The following is a 14,338-nucleotide window of genomic DNA, read 5'->3' as shown; positions in this document are numbered from 1 at the left end:
AGTCTGCATAATTTTTATAAAGCAGTCGTGAAGAATGAAGATTGTCGAGATCGATGTAAATGTGTTTCGACAATTAATTATAGTTTTCCGCATATTTTAACGATTACATAATGGTATAGTTTATTCATTTTGAATAGAGTTTGTAAAGAAACCATATGTGTGTTTGCTAGATATTTATCGATAGTAAATTCCAAAGAAGAAACAAGAAAAATGATCAAATTTAATTTAGATATAGGTATAAATATAAATAGACAAAAATGTTTAAATAGCTATTATAATTCAATAGTTATCACACATTTGCAGTCTAGAGTACCAAACCCTGTACAAATGATTATATTATAATGTATACATGTAGTTTGCAGTTAGCAATCAACAATGCAATTTTATTAATTGGAAAATGCTGGAAAATGCTTCTATTAATTGGATACTTAGTGATCTAGAAACTAATTATATTAATGTTATTGTTTAACGATGATGGAGAATATAGATGATCCGTGTTTTTCATTTTGTGTACATTAAATTGAAATCAAACACTTTTTTCTCGACAAACTGTAATTATATTTTCAAAAATTATCGAACGATATTTATATAGAACTCGACGGGTGAAGATTTTGAGTGAATAACAGCTGGATGGTTGAACGGGCCTGTGAGTGTTTTTCAATTTGAAAACAATGATAAAGCATCGAGTTTTAAAAACGATTACGATTAAAGCTAAGATTATTAAATGTTACATAAAAAAGCTAAGTGCTGATGAAAAAAATTATTGCAGTTAAGAGTTTCGAGATATTTTTGACATTGTTCTAAGTACTCATAAACTTAATTATTAAAGATTAAAGAAAAAACATCTGTTCGAAGCTACGGTTTAACAGAGCATGTATTCAAATTTAAATTCATAATTATCATAACTAATAAATATATTCATTAACATTTCACATCATCACATTTGAACCGTTTGGAGTTCTTTAAAAAATATTGTTGCATAAACATTTTAAAGTTATTTTTAAAATTTAATCATTAAAAGTTTCAAAACAACTTTAAATTATCTTCACTAACAAAACTACATTAGTTAAAGTTACCTTCTGTACCATTACATTATGTTTTAAAATATATAACACTGTATTTATCAGCACTAATAACAACTTTGAATTACAATTTTTTCATTTTATATATTTTTCTTAAATTATTAAAAAAAATATTATACTAATCACTAATATATTATTTATAACAGTTTTCAATAAGTACCTACTTGTTATGTTTAAAAAAAAAGAACAACGGTTAAATAATTATTTTATAATTTTCTTCGTGATTTTTCGATACTCTTTTGTATAATTGTACATAAAAAATTAATTTTTATTAAAAAATGAGTACCTCTATAATAGCATATTTTTTTATTGAACTTTTGGCAATGTTTTTTTAGATATTTATTTAATTCATTATTAAGATACTTATTATTTGAAAGAGTTTATTATTTTGAAAACGCGTGCAAATTACATTCACGAACATTAAAACAATGTTTATTCGTTATTATTGAAAAAAATAATTTTTATTATTTCATTAAAATGTTTCAATTTTAAAACGAAGTCTAATATCATATTTATTCTGTATGAACAATTAAAAGTTAGCTAGCCGGTATTAAAAAAAAAAAAAAAAAAAAAAAAAAAAAAAACTAGTAATGCCTATCAATTGACGCACACTAATTTAGTTTTTAATTTATGGAAAGGGAATTTAAATTGTTGTAACTTTTAAAATAGTTGTCTAATAAAAAGCGTTCGATACAATATATAAACCCAAACCGCATTTTTATTACTTTTATCGGTGCGGTATCAATAATTTATTATAGTATACCAATAAAAATAATTGTGTACATAATCTGTTTATTTTAATATAGTACTATTATAATATTGGTCAACTTATTACAAAATATTTTTCTGAAAATAAAATATTTAATAGTGTAGTGTCCTGTAAGTAGTATTTATAAGTATTTTCAGATTAATTTGTGTTTATGTGCTTGGTGAATGTGGGACATACGATATTTCATTAAATTAATTGGTTCTAATTTATTTGCTGTGTTTTATTTATTTGTATTTTTCCCTCTTTGTATGAATAATATGAAAAAAAAATTCCGACAGCGAATGTAGAGATTTAAAGGGAATTACACCTCTCGCTACGCTCACCTCCGCATACAAACTATCATTATATATTATATATTTCAAAAGAAATGGAAATCATTGGCGTACTATTCTGAAACTGCAAAAGCTCAGTTTACTAAAGTGGTTGTGTAATTTGTCAAATTTTTAATGCCCATATAAGAGTAAACATTCCAAGATTTTATAACATGTATAGTATAAATGCCATAATATATCTATGATAGTAAATACATATAACTATTTTTTTTATGATTATACGTAACTTTTATTTACAAAATGTTACTGTTTAACTTATAAACATTTTATACTATATTTAATAAATATCTGTTACAAATAAATAAATAATTTTAAATGCTATTCACAAAAATTATTTAAAAATTTTATCAATGTGAATTATTAACTAACTTAAAATTGATTTTAAATGTCAAATATGTAAAAGTGAATGGTTAATAAATATTGAAAATTTTTATTTTGATCAAACGCATAATATTTTATGTTATATAGGTATATATTTATAGATTATTATTTATTAAACAATTTTTATCTTATAAGTATTTTAAATAAAAATAATCAGACTATGTAAAAAAAAAATTTGTGTTCCTATTTAAAAAAATGTAAGTTGTGTTGCGCATGTGCACACCATAAGTGTTAAAAATTTGAAAATCATAAATAAATGTGTATTTAAGTACCCTCTAGACCCTCTAAAATATTCACTTCAATACAAGAACATCTACCTGAGATATTTAATGTTACCTTGTGTCTTGATCACACTGCATATCCAACCATAAAGATTTTTATTCCTTTAAAATTATTTTATATCACAAAGAAGAGCTATTCCTCTTGATATTCAGGTGGTGGTGCGTTTGGTGGAGTCCTCAAGCGTAGTTCACATACATATGTCAATCCGGTTCTTTTCGGTTTTTTATAAACTTAACACGGATAACCTACTGACCGCTTGCTTTGGAGCAAATTTATCGTATACATGTGCACGATGGGCACATTTCCGAAAACATGATCTTGTGCAGTGATTCTTGAAGTACTCTATATTTTCGGTTCCATCCCGCTCCGTCCAAAAACATTCCATGTACATAAACGCTTTCCTGTAATAGATGTAAAAAAAAATATGAGTGATTGTTAACATTGTTTACTCATAAAAAGTAATAGGTATGTTGAATATAATTTATTATTGTATAAAAGTAACGTCATATTGTACAATAAAAACATTGTTGTTTTTCTGTAAATAGGTAAATCACGTTATACACATATAAATATATGTATTACAATAACAGGGTTAATAGGTTACTTGTATAAATAACTTCTTAGCGTATTATAGGCACTACATTATAATAATACTTATGTATACGTCATGCGTTTAGTAAAACATTAATTATTACTATAATCAATGAAGTCATTTTTTTCTAGATCAATGTACAATATATTTTCGGAAACGTTATATAATATTACAAAAAAACAATTGCTTACCAAAGGGGGTTGTTGATGTTGGTTTTATTATAAACCATTACTTTGTTTTTGAGTGCTATGTTATCTAAAGTCCAACCTTTATGAGCTCTAGATATTTCTTGTTTCATCGCAGTTAAAAAACCTTTGAGGGTTGAAAAAACCTGTTATCCAAAATAAACGTGGCTTTTCTTTGAATCCCCACAAAGATATTTGACTGTGTCAGTTTAGCAACTCCATATATCAAAAACCTATCGTCGACGACGTCCAAGATACCTTTAACCAATGTTCTGGAATACAGCCGTCGTATAAATAATCCAACATCTCGGTAAAAACCTAAAAACACGTTAATCATGTATCTGGTTGGTTGAAATCAGTGGCGGCTTGAAATTTATTTTTCAATGAAGCAGTTACGTGTATCGAGCAGTGGTGCACGCAAGGGGAGAGGGTTAAGGGGTTGTAAACCCCCTCCCGAAATTTTCTCCGATGTCTAGGTTAAAATTTACAAATTTTACATGTTTGCAATACGAAGAGCTAGTATTGAATACCTAGTATCATTGATTATAGAATAGTCTATTCTATTATCAATGTTATTATTTAAGTCAAAATATATAAAGGATTTGCATAATTTTGTTAATTGTAAAATGTGTTATATTTTTACCTTGACCACCTCTCCCCGGAAAAAAATCCTGTGTGTGCTATTGGTTTCGAGTATCCACCCCAAGTCACAACCATAAGTTACAATTAAATTCTACTTATATATAAAATTTATACATAAGTATTTATTTATATTATAAATAAATATTAAAATTAACAGGTTCAAACCAAATAATAATAATAAATAATAATAATAATAATAATAATAATAAATAATGTACAGTAAAATGTATATGTATTTTATGTTACATGTGCAACTTATGTATTAAACTTTTCAGTTACACTGGTTGAAATATGATATTCGGAGATTGTTTTATAGTAATAATACAAAAACTATTGAAGTAATTAATAAATAACTATTAATTATTTAAAATAAATATAAATTAATTTTAATGATAACTTCATTCATTATGATTATTCCGTCGATTGCCAATAAAAGGTCTTCCAAGGTACTTTTAACTATTTCAATGACTTTTTGAATACGGTCGATTTCTTGGCCTAAGAATATGTTCATGGGTTGCGTAGGACCTATCATATTCAATCTAAAATTTATTCAAATATACAACCTTTGATCCAAAGATATAAAATATTATTATGAATATTACTTTTCTTTGATTTCAAACATATTAAAAACAAGCGAAAGTTTATCTAACAATTCTTTAGACATGTTGTTGACCATTTCTTCCCTTGTCACTTCACTTCCACCATTAGATTCCTTTGGTTGAATCAATGTTATAATATCAAACATTTCTTGAGCAATATTAGTTTGATATATATGTAATAAATGTAAATGTATTCAATTATAATCCCAATAAACCTTATCATTAATAATAAAACTATTATATTATTATAATGATCAGGGGCGACTCCAGAGTCTTAATTAGGGGGGAGGGGGAAATTTATAATTATACAAAATCTTATAACAAGAATAAAACAACAATTTTTAAAATACAAATTCAAGTCGAATATTTTTAAAATTAGCAAACATATCAATAATATGATCTATTTGATTTAGAATATTTATTTTATGATATACATTAATTAGACATAATGCTGATAGTCTATCTTCAGTCATCCTTAAACGAAGCCAGGTTTTTAATTTCCAAAGTGTGGAAAAACTCATTTTAGCCGTCATACCTCTATGGCTCTATCTACATACGAGTATATGTGCGTGTCGTATGATAAAACATATTATAATATGCATTTTTTGTTAATAATATTCTTTTTTTTATAAATACGATACGGGCTTGGGGGCGGCCCCTAGGACCCCCCCCCCTGCAGCCGCTCCTGATTATGTCGGTATTTGGATGAAGTCCACACAACTGAGGTGGATCTTTAAATGGCATTTCTTCGATTGCTGATAAATATTTTAACAATACTTCGTAATTCAATGTTGTATTCTTTATAGAAACAAAATGCTCCGTCAAAAATACTATCAGTAAACCAAAGTTCGGTAAAATTGTTTAATGATCGTCAGTCAATAGTCATCGATTATATGGCCGCCAAATTTACTTCGGTTATCATGTACCTATTATATCGTTTTAACAATGATTATTGTACAAGACATATAATATTTTTAGAATACCAAATTTATTTGGTATTTATCATCAAAGTATTTTTCATTGAAAGAAGTAATTTTTATATCGTTTATTGCTTATTTATTTTTAATCCAAGATATCCCTTGGCTTTGTGGATCAATCATAATAGAAAATGTTGACGATTTTGTAACAATTATACCGTTTTGAGTTGATAGTTCGTAATTTGGCAGCCCCTGGAGTCACTTATCGTAGGGGCACGTTTATCGGTCACGTTTAAATTAGGGGATTTTGGAATTCTTCTCAATTAACTTTTGATTCTACGATTGCATTAAATATGTTCTATATTCCTGGTTAAATGGCCCAGAATACGATAAAAAGCATGTAAGGAGAACAATGTTTCCCAATGAGTTTTTAATTTCCATATTAAATCCAGCTAGTTGCTGCGTCCATCTCTTTCTTTTTCCTTCTAAACCCTCAATAAGTGTTGTAGCTGACTTAATTTTATATTTACATTTATTACCTTCGTCTTGAATTGTTTTTTGTGAATTGAGAGCTGTATTCAACTTTTGTTTCCCTTCAAATAGCTTCTTATTCTTTTCATAAGCGATTGCTTCTGCATTTGTCAATTCATTTTTTGCCTTACTGAATTTTTTTTTTTGTTTAGCTAAATTAGCTTCAATGGGAGTACTTCTTAGTTTAAATTAAGAAATCAATCATGACTAATGTCCAACTAAGAAGAAGAGCAAAATTTTCGCAAGCACTTTTAGTTATGTCAAAATTATAGTCTTTATAATTGAAATAGGGTTTTAATAAGTCCACTGTTTCTCCATTAATCTTATCTTTTTAGAAATGTTTATGATAGGTGAAAAATTTTAAATCAGACATCAACTAGAATATAATTAAAATAATAAATAAATAGAACAACATGTTATTTTTTTAGAGATGTATACTTTTAGCGATTCTTTCCAATTAGGTTCTAAAAATTATTTATCGAAGTCTGGTATAACTTTATCAACTTTATGTCGAAAAAATATGATTGGACAATCCATAATCAATGTAATCAGGTAAGATAGATTACCTAATTTTCTTATTGTTCCTATATCAGCTGCATTAATAGTCTAAAAATGTAAAAGATCGTTTTTTTCAGAATTAATAAAAATTAAATTATTTTAGAATGTCGATGAATAATATTTAATATTGTAATGATAGCAAAAGTGGAATATTTGCACTACCAAAGTTCCTTCAAATCTCTGAGAAAACTAAATCAAGAACATTTACAATAAAATGAGGTATATTATCACGTACAGATGTAGACTATGGACAAAGACAAAAGTAATTAAAAAAAGACTATAAACCATTGTCTACAAAATATAGGTGAAAATATGGGAGGGGGACTAACTTGTAATACTAGAACAAATTAATACAGAAGAATCTTCAATAAAAATTGCAAGGAAAAATTCGTACCAGTTACTAGTTATAAAAAAATGATATAAGGATATAGTGGTCATATAGTGGGCATATAATGAGATAACGTGGAAATGATATCATGATTTATAACTTAAACTGAAAAGGAAGAGATCTTAAGGCAAAAACTATTGAAAAAACAATAAAATGTAGAAGAGGGAAATCTTAACAATAGGAGTGTAAGAATGGAAGGAAATAATCTAAAACCGTCAAGTATAGAGGAAAATTATGATATCAGCGAATACTCTATGAGAGATGTCAGTAAAAAATAATATTGTATTGTTTGTTTTCTATGAATGTACCAACAAAAATTAACAGATTTTTCTATTCAAAATAAAATAGCTTCATTAAATTTAAACAATTGTGCTTCGCAAATTAAGTATGATAATAAGACGTACCAATAGAACTGTTTCAGCGGCATCTAAGACAGGTTGAGCCTTAACAAGTTTAATTTCAGCTACTTTTTTTTCTTTTGAAATTATTTTCAATATTTCCAAAGCTCGATCTTTCCCAACTGCAACCTCGGCTCCACTCTTTTCTGCACCTTCTACCACTATATTTACTTTGGTCGTAACCTAAAATCCAAATTTAAAATTATTTAAATAAAAAATAAATTAGGAACTCTACTTCTGTGCTATCTGCTGTTGCAACAACTAATTATTTTTCTTTTTCTATTAATTCTTTTAACTTTCTTACTTGTACTGAGGCATCAGCAAGTTTTTCTAGCCCTAATATGCGTTGCATTTTCATTTCTTCAATTGTTGCATTGTTTTTTGTGTATAAAACTTTATAACCATTTACAAACAGGAGGAATAATTTTGGAGTAACAAATATTTGCCGACGAAATCTTTTAGAAAATAAATCAATACAAACATATTAATGTCCTTGTTATTATATTAAAATACTTACATATGATTAAACATTTCTTCAAATCATTATTTTCGGTAAAAAAATACATTGCTTAATTTAAATTTTAAAATGATTTATTTCATCAGCTAACTTTAGTTAAGATAGTATTAAATCGTATAGTTTTTTCAATAAACTGAAAATTCGTTTATCTTTAGTTAATGAAGAGTATGTGGTCACTGGTGTATTGAATAAACGTTCACCATCTTGAAAACGATCCATCAAGGAAACTAATTCGTCAAAATAATCTTGAAATAATAAAATCCTTAGCAAAACAAAAAATAAATACAAACTAAATGAATAATATCATATAATCTTCAGTTAATATCTTTCAGCAGCTTCAGAAGGCAATAACCCTTCGACCATAGGACCTTTTTCTCAGAACAATTTATCATACACCATAATATCGTATTTAAGATGTTGTACTCCATTATTTAATTCTAATCTTGGTGAATTGTAAATAATAAATAATCTTTGAGGCACTTCACATGTCTAAAGTGTACAATATCATATAATTATTAATAATTATTATGTTGATTTTTATTTTTATTTTATAAGTATTACCTACTTTTATTTTAAGCTTTTTAAAAGTATCTGTGAGTAGATTCAGGTGCCTCCCACTATCAGGTGGAATTTATGTTTTATATTCATTTAATATATCATATAATTTTATAGTAATTTCTACATCATTATCCAACTCTGTCAGACTATTTTCAACATCTTCTGAACAAAATATTACTCTCTTAGCATCAACCAAATAATTAATTGGTAGTGCAAGTTAATTGTATCTGTCTGATATGTAACTATAAAGATTTTTAAGCTTAGACAATTCTAACAGAGTGTTGGCAAATATAGTTCGCCATTGATTTATTTCATTGAATAATGATCCCTTGAGTTCATCTTATGAAAGAAAAATCAAATTCATATATTATGTCACACTGTTTAAACCTATTTTTAACTAAGGATTTCAAGAAATCCAATCTATAAAAGTGAAAACGTTGAAAACGTCTTTATCTCTTGATTTCATTCCATCAAAGTAATTTTGAATATCAGCAAGATCAAATTGTTTTCCTAATCGTTCTTGTATTCTTACAATTTTGTAAGAATCATCGATTAATAAGTTTTGATACTTAGATTTGTAATGCTAAAAAATCATATTCCATTAAATATACATTTTACTTACAGAAATAAACAAATATAGAACAAATATTTACGGATAAATGTTGGTAATTTCCATTTTAATCGGCTTAGATGAATAATGTAATTCTGAAAGTGCTGAATTTATGCTTTTAGATCTATTTAAACTCCTCATATAAAAATAATCATCGTCCTGTATATTAAAAAAAGAATGTTAAAACATAGTTACTATCGTTTAACGTAATGCAAAACTGTTTTTAATACTTTCATGTGATGGAAACCCCAAAGGGTTAAATTTGTTGACACATTTAATATGCATTTCGATATGCTCTTTATGGCTGTGCTAATTTTTTTCCATAACGGTTCTATTGATATATTTAAGTTTTTCACAACTAATCGGATTTCGATGATTTGTGGAAAATGTGTTTGTACATGACGTGTGTATTATAAAATATAATTATAAAATACACCATACAAAAGAAAAACATTTGTACTCACTCCTGAGAACTCATGTTCATTGAAAATACATTTAACGTATTGCATATCATATTTATCAATGCATCCATGTAAAACAAATTATAAAACCGAAATACGACCATACATTGTTCATCGACTTGTTTACTTGTAGGATTATTGACAGTGGAGATGAGTTCATCTTTACATGTAACAAATATAATAGTACATTGGCGTAATATTTGAATTGAATAATAAGTACACTAAAATTGGTACAACTCACTGTTACATTTAATCATGCCATCTGAATCTTTAATAACTTCTAAAGCTAATACCACGTCGAAGAAATCAAATTTTTGATTATTATTTTTTAATGGGTACTTATCGTATATTCTATAAAGAATCAACTTAATTACAAAATGAAACACTTTTTCTATGTGAATTGAAGTTTCCGTAATTTGTTTCATCTTATAATTTATATGTGTTGTATTTAGTTCTAAAAATTCTTGAGGGCTTATGGCTATTTCCGGTAATTTGATCAGTAAAGATTGATTAATGATTTCTATTTCTTTTCGTATTTTTCTATCCACATCAGTTATTTAAAAAATGTATGCAGTGTAAGCAAAACGAATTAATTTAAGGAGTTTTATTCAAAAAGTTTGATGATTATGAAAGATATTGGTATTGATCATACTATTTTAGAAAAATCTTTCAGAATAATCAAGAGCTTTCGTTGTTAATTTCATTGTCTCCATGGCCCCAGTTGATGACCATTTTATGGTGTTTAAAATTGGAATCATTAATTTGTCCACTTTCATCTTTTCAATATTTGTCAATTCAACATATACGTTTGGTACAATTTTTCTGTTAATACGACCCAATTAAATTTGTATTAACGTTTATTAATTATTATATCTTGTATATACCATATTCGATTATATCGTTTCAAAATTGATTCCACGTACATATAACGTTCGTATATAATTTCTTTACGCTGTAATTTAACCTGCATTCTACGAAGTAAAGGAAGGCGTTTAAAGATCACAAACTGAATGTTATCAATCGATAAATTTTGTAAAATTACTTCTTTGTACATCCTTGTAGTTGGATCTCTTAACAGTAATGCGCCTTTTGAGTTTTTTTCTGTTTGATTTTATTATGAAAAAACAATACTTTAAACAAAAACAGTTACTTACCATTTGGGCCATACATTGGCGCCACTTAGCATTTAATGATAGTTCGTGACTTCTAAGTTTGGTTCGTAATGAATCGTACGTACTTAAATCCATTCCCCATACGTTTGGGTTCTTACTCTATAAAATACATTTAAGTACATATTTTTATACTATACCATTTGTATAAATAAGATCTGAAGGAACAAAAATTAAATGTAATTACTTATACATAAATAATATAAATATTAATGTTTGTATGTTCTTACAGATATCAATTATACTGATTAAACGAAAAAATTGAGTGGTAGTATTTTATCTTCATACATAGTAAGTATAAAAGTATAAGTATACAATTGACATCGATTACATTGTAAATTATCTATTGCATAAGTTATAAGTAAGTCTATTATATTTCATGTTTAAAAAAAATGTACTTATATATTTTTTTATTTTACCAAAAAGTATTTTATAAGAGTTTCAATATTTTCTTTTATAATTGATATCCACATAGTTTGATTGGAAACCAAAGGCATATTATTCGACACTGGTATTTTATTTTTATTTTTAACATATACATTTTTATAATCTAAAATAAAAACGTAGAAAAGTGTGAAATGTTACGTGTCTAATATAAAATTATTAATAAAAATTGAATTTATTTATGATTACATCTATCAATATCTTAGCACACACCGGATCCAATTCCAAATTATTCAAATTCAGTAACTCATTTCTTTAAGATATCAATTTTATTTTCGAAATCAGGTAAATAATCTGTTACGGTTTTAATATGAATTTTTAAACGATTTTCCCATCCTTGACTCCAGTGTCAAATGTACTACTGTTCCGTTCAAACATTTCATCATCAGTTATTTTAAAAACATCTTTTTTTTTTGTAAACGTCAAGAACATATCTTTTAACATCTTTTAACTTTTAACATATCTTTTCTACATCGTACTTGAGTATCATAGGAATAGTTGAAGTTTTATTTGTTCATAATACTCAAAGGTTTCTATCATATTTTTCATCTAAAAACAATAATGTATTGTTAAATGTACTAAGATAATCAGAAATGATAAAAGTATAAAAATATATTAAATTATACACTATATGGGTAATTCAAATAAATAATTATGTAATTAACTGTATATTTAAGTTAATTTTACATAAAAACATACTTTTTTGAACAGATCGAAAAATAATGTAACGTGATCAAACGAAATGACAAAAAATACTTCAAAGGGCTCACAATCTTTTATGATTAATATGTTCTGCATTGTATTGTAGTAATTGAATATATAGTTTTTTTTGTGAAATGCATTCGATAAGTTTTTTAATCATTAATTGTTTTGATTGTTCCTAATAAACCACTGTATTGTTGTTAGTTAAATAATTTATGCTGCTTATGACAATCTGATTTAAACACGTGAAAAGTATTTCCGTTATAAGAGATTTATCGAAAGAGTAGTAAGAAAATGTTTGGAACACCGACAGAGTATTGAAAACATTTTTAATTGATAATTTCAAATGTCCAATATACTTCGAGTAGAATTCCTTGAAAATCACTTCGCACGAATTCAAATATTTTACAGTACTTCGATCTTTTTGTATAAATGTAGTATTCTCTGTTTAACAATCGTCCAAGACTGTGATTCGTATATAATATCAATTATTAATATTACTATTGATTATCACGTAACATTACAGGGTAAATATATATATATATATATATTAAGGTGTATGACCGCATGGCAGTGAATGTTGACAGTCACCGGTGTATGTTGACGTTTACCGATCATTTTGGTGAATGTTATCAATTATTTCAAATATCTCACAATGCGGACATTTACCAGTATTTGTTGACATACGTAATAGTTATTTAGTGAATGTTGACATGTCTAACAATATATATATATAATCAAATAGATATCAAATTCATAAATAAATATAGTTTAACAAATTAATTTTTTAATATATAGTTTTATTTATTACAACACGGTTAACTATCGTGGCATTTACTGCTACAAAGTATTCCCCCATTCTTACAATTACATTTTTTAGTATTACATTTTTTTTTTTACAATCGCATCGTATATAGTACCTTGGCTGCCACTTTTGGAAGCAACTGTCGATATCTGCCTCAAAGACATTGTCTTATCGGATAAAACGTTGTTTAATGATATCAATTTTTCTTTGCACACTGCAAATTGATTTCGAGTGTACAGCTGATAATCGCTTATTTTGTTCCTAATTTGTAGAAGTCATTATCAACTTCCATTACAACAGCCAACAATCATAACTGGGCGATAACGTCAAATCTAATCGAAAATATTATCGATCCTACAAAATAATACAAAAATACCTTTTACATACATCGTGCTTCAAGTGTGGTCAACATTTACCAAACATTGATTGTAAACGTCAACAATCACCGGTGTATGAACGCGTTAAGACCAATTTGTCAACATTCACTAAGATTTTTGGTAAATGTCAACATACACCGGTGACTGTCAACATTCGCCTACTGCGGACATACACCTTAACATATACTTTAAGTAGAACAGAATTAGTTCGTTTCATAGCAGTTTCGGTAAACTGAGCTAAATTTCCATCGATCAAGAAGTATACTTTGTCCAACTAAAAATACATTTTTCTATAAAATGCAATCAATGGCTTTTGTAATTCATACTTATAGCTCCAAAGCGTCTATAATCAAATAATTTACGTTTTATTATTGTATTTTATAAATTATATTTACATATATATATATATTAACAAGGAGTGTCGGAATCGAACGGGATAAGGTAGCAGACACTGGTTCGAAACTGGTTAACGGTAGTTTAACGACACCAAGACCACCTCAAGAAAATAAATTACCGACTGAATGGTCCAACGTTGCATAGTACACCATATACTATACATATATATAATACCATATACTTATGTAGACTATGTTCAATAATCGAGCTATATCGTAATCACGATGTATCAAGATTACACTCTGACCTGAGCTTTGCCACTGAACACCTCATCGTCGTTCGTTAATACGACGATTTTAATTTTTATTCGTTCCGCTGATACTAGCCGAAATGTATTGTGATTTGAGTTGTGTTATCAATTAATAAAAATGTAACAATACAGTTTACTTGTATTTGGGGTAGAGTTAGTAAACTTTGAGACAGTGGCGTAGCCAAAGGGAGGGGCTAAGGGGGTTATAGCCTCCCCCATGGGCCGTGTTTATATGTATAATGTATCTTGGCTATTTAATAGAATCAATGCTCGTTTTAATCAAAGGCTTATTGATGTTATGCCACTTGAAGGACTTATTCCGGTCAATTTAAATATGTATGACGATAAAAATATTATAAAAGCTGCTAAAATATACAAGATATATATACAATA

The sequence above is a fragment of the Sipha flava genome, unplaced genomic scaffold (assembly GCF_003268045.1).
Source record: "Sipha flava isolate LNK unplaced genomic scaffold, YSA_version1 66_pilon_pilon, whole genome shotgun sequence".
NCBI lineage: Eukaryota > Metazoa > Arthropoda > Insecta > Hemiptera > Aphididae > Sipha > Sipha flava.
This window is presented reverse-complemented; position numbering follows the sequence as displayed.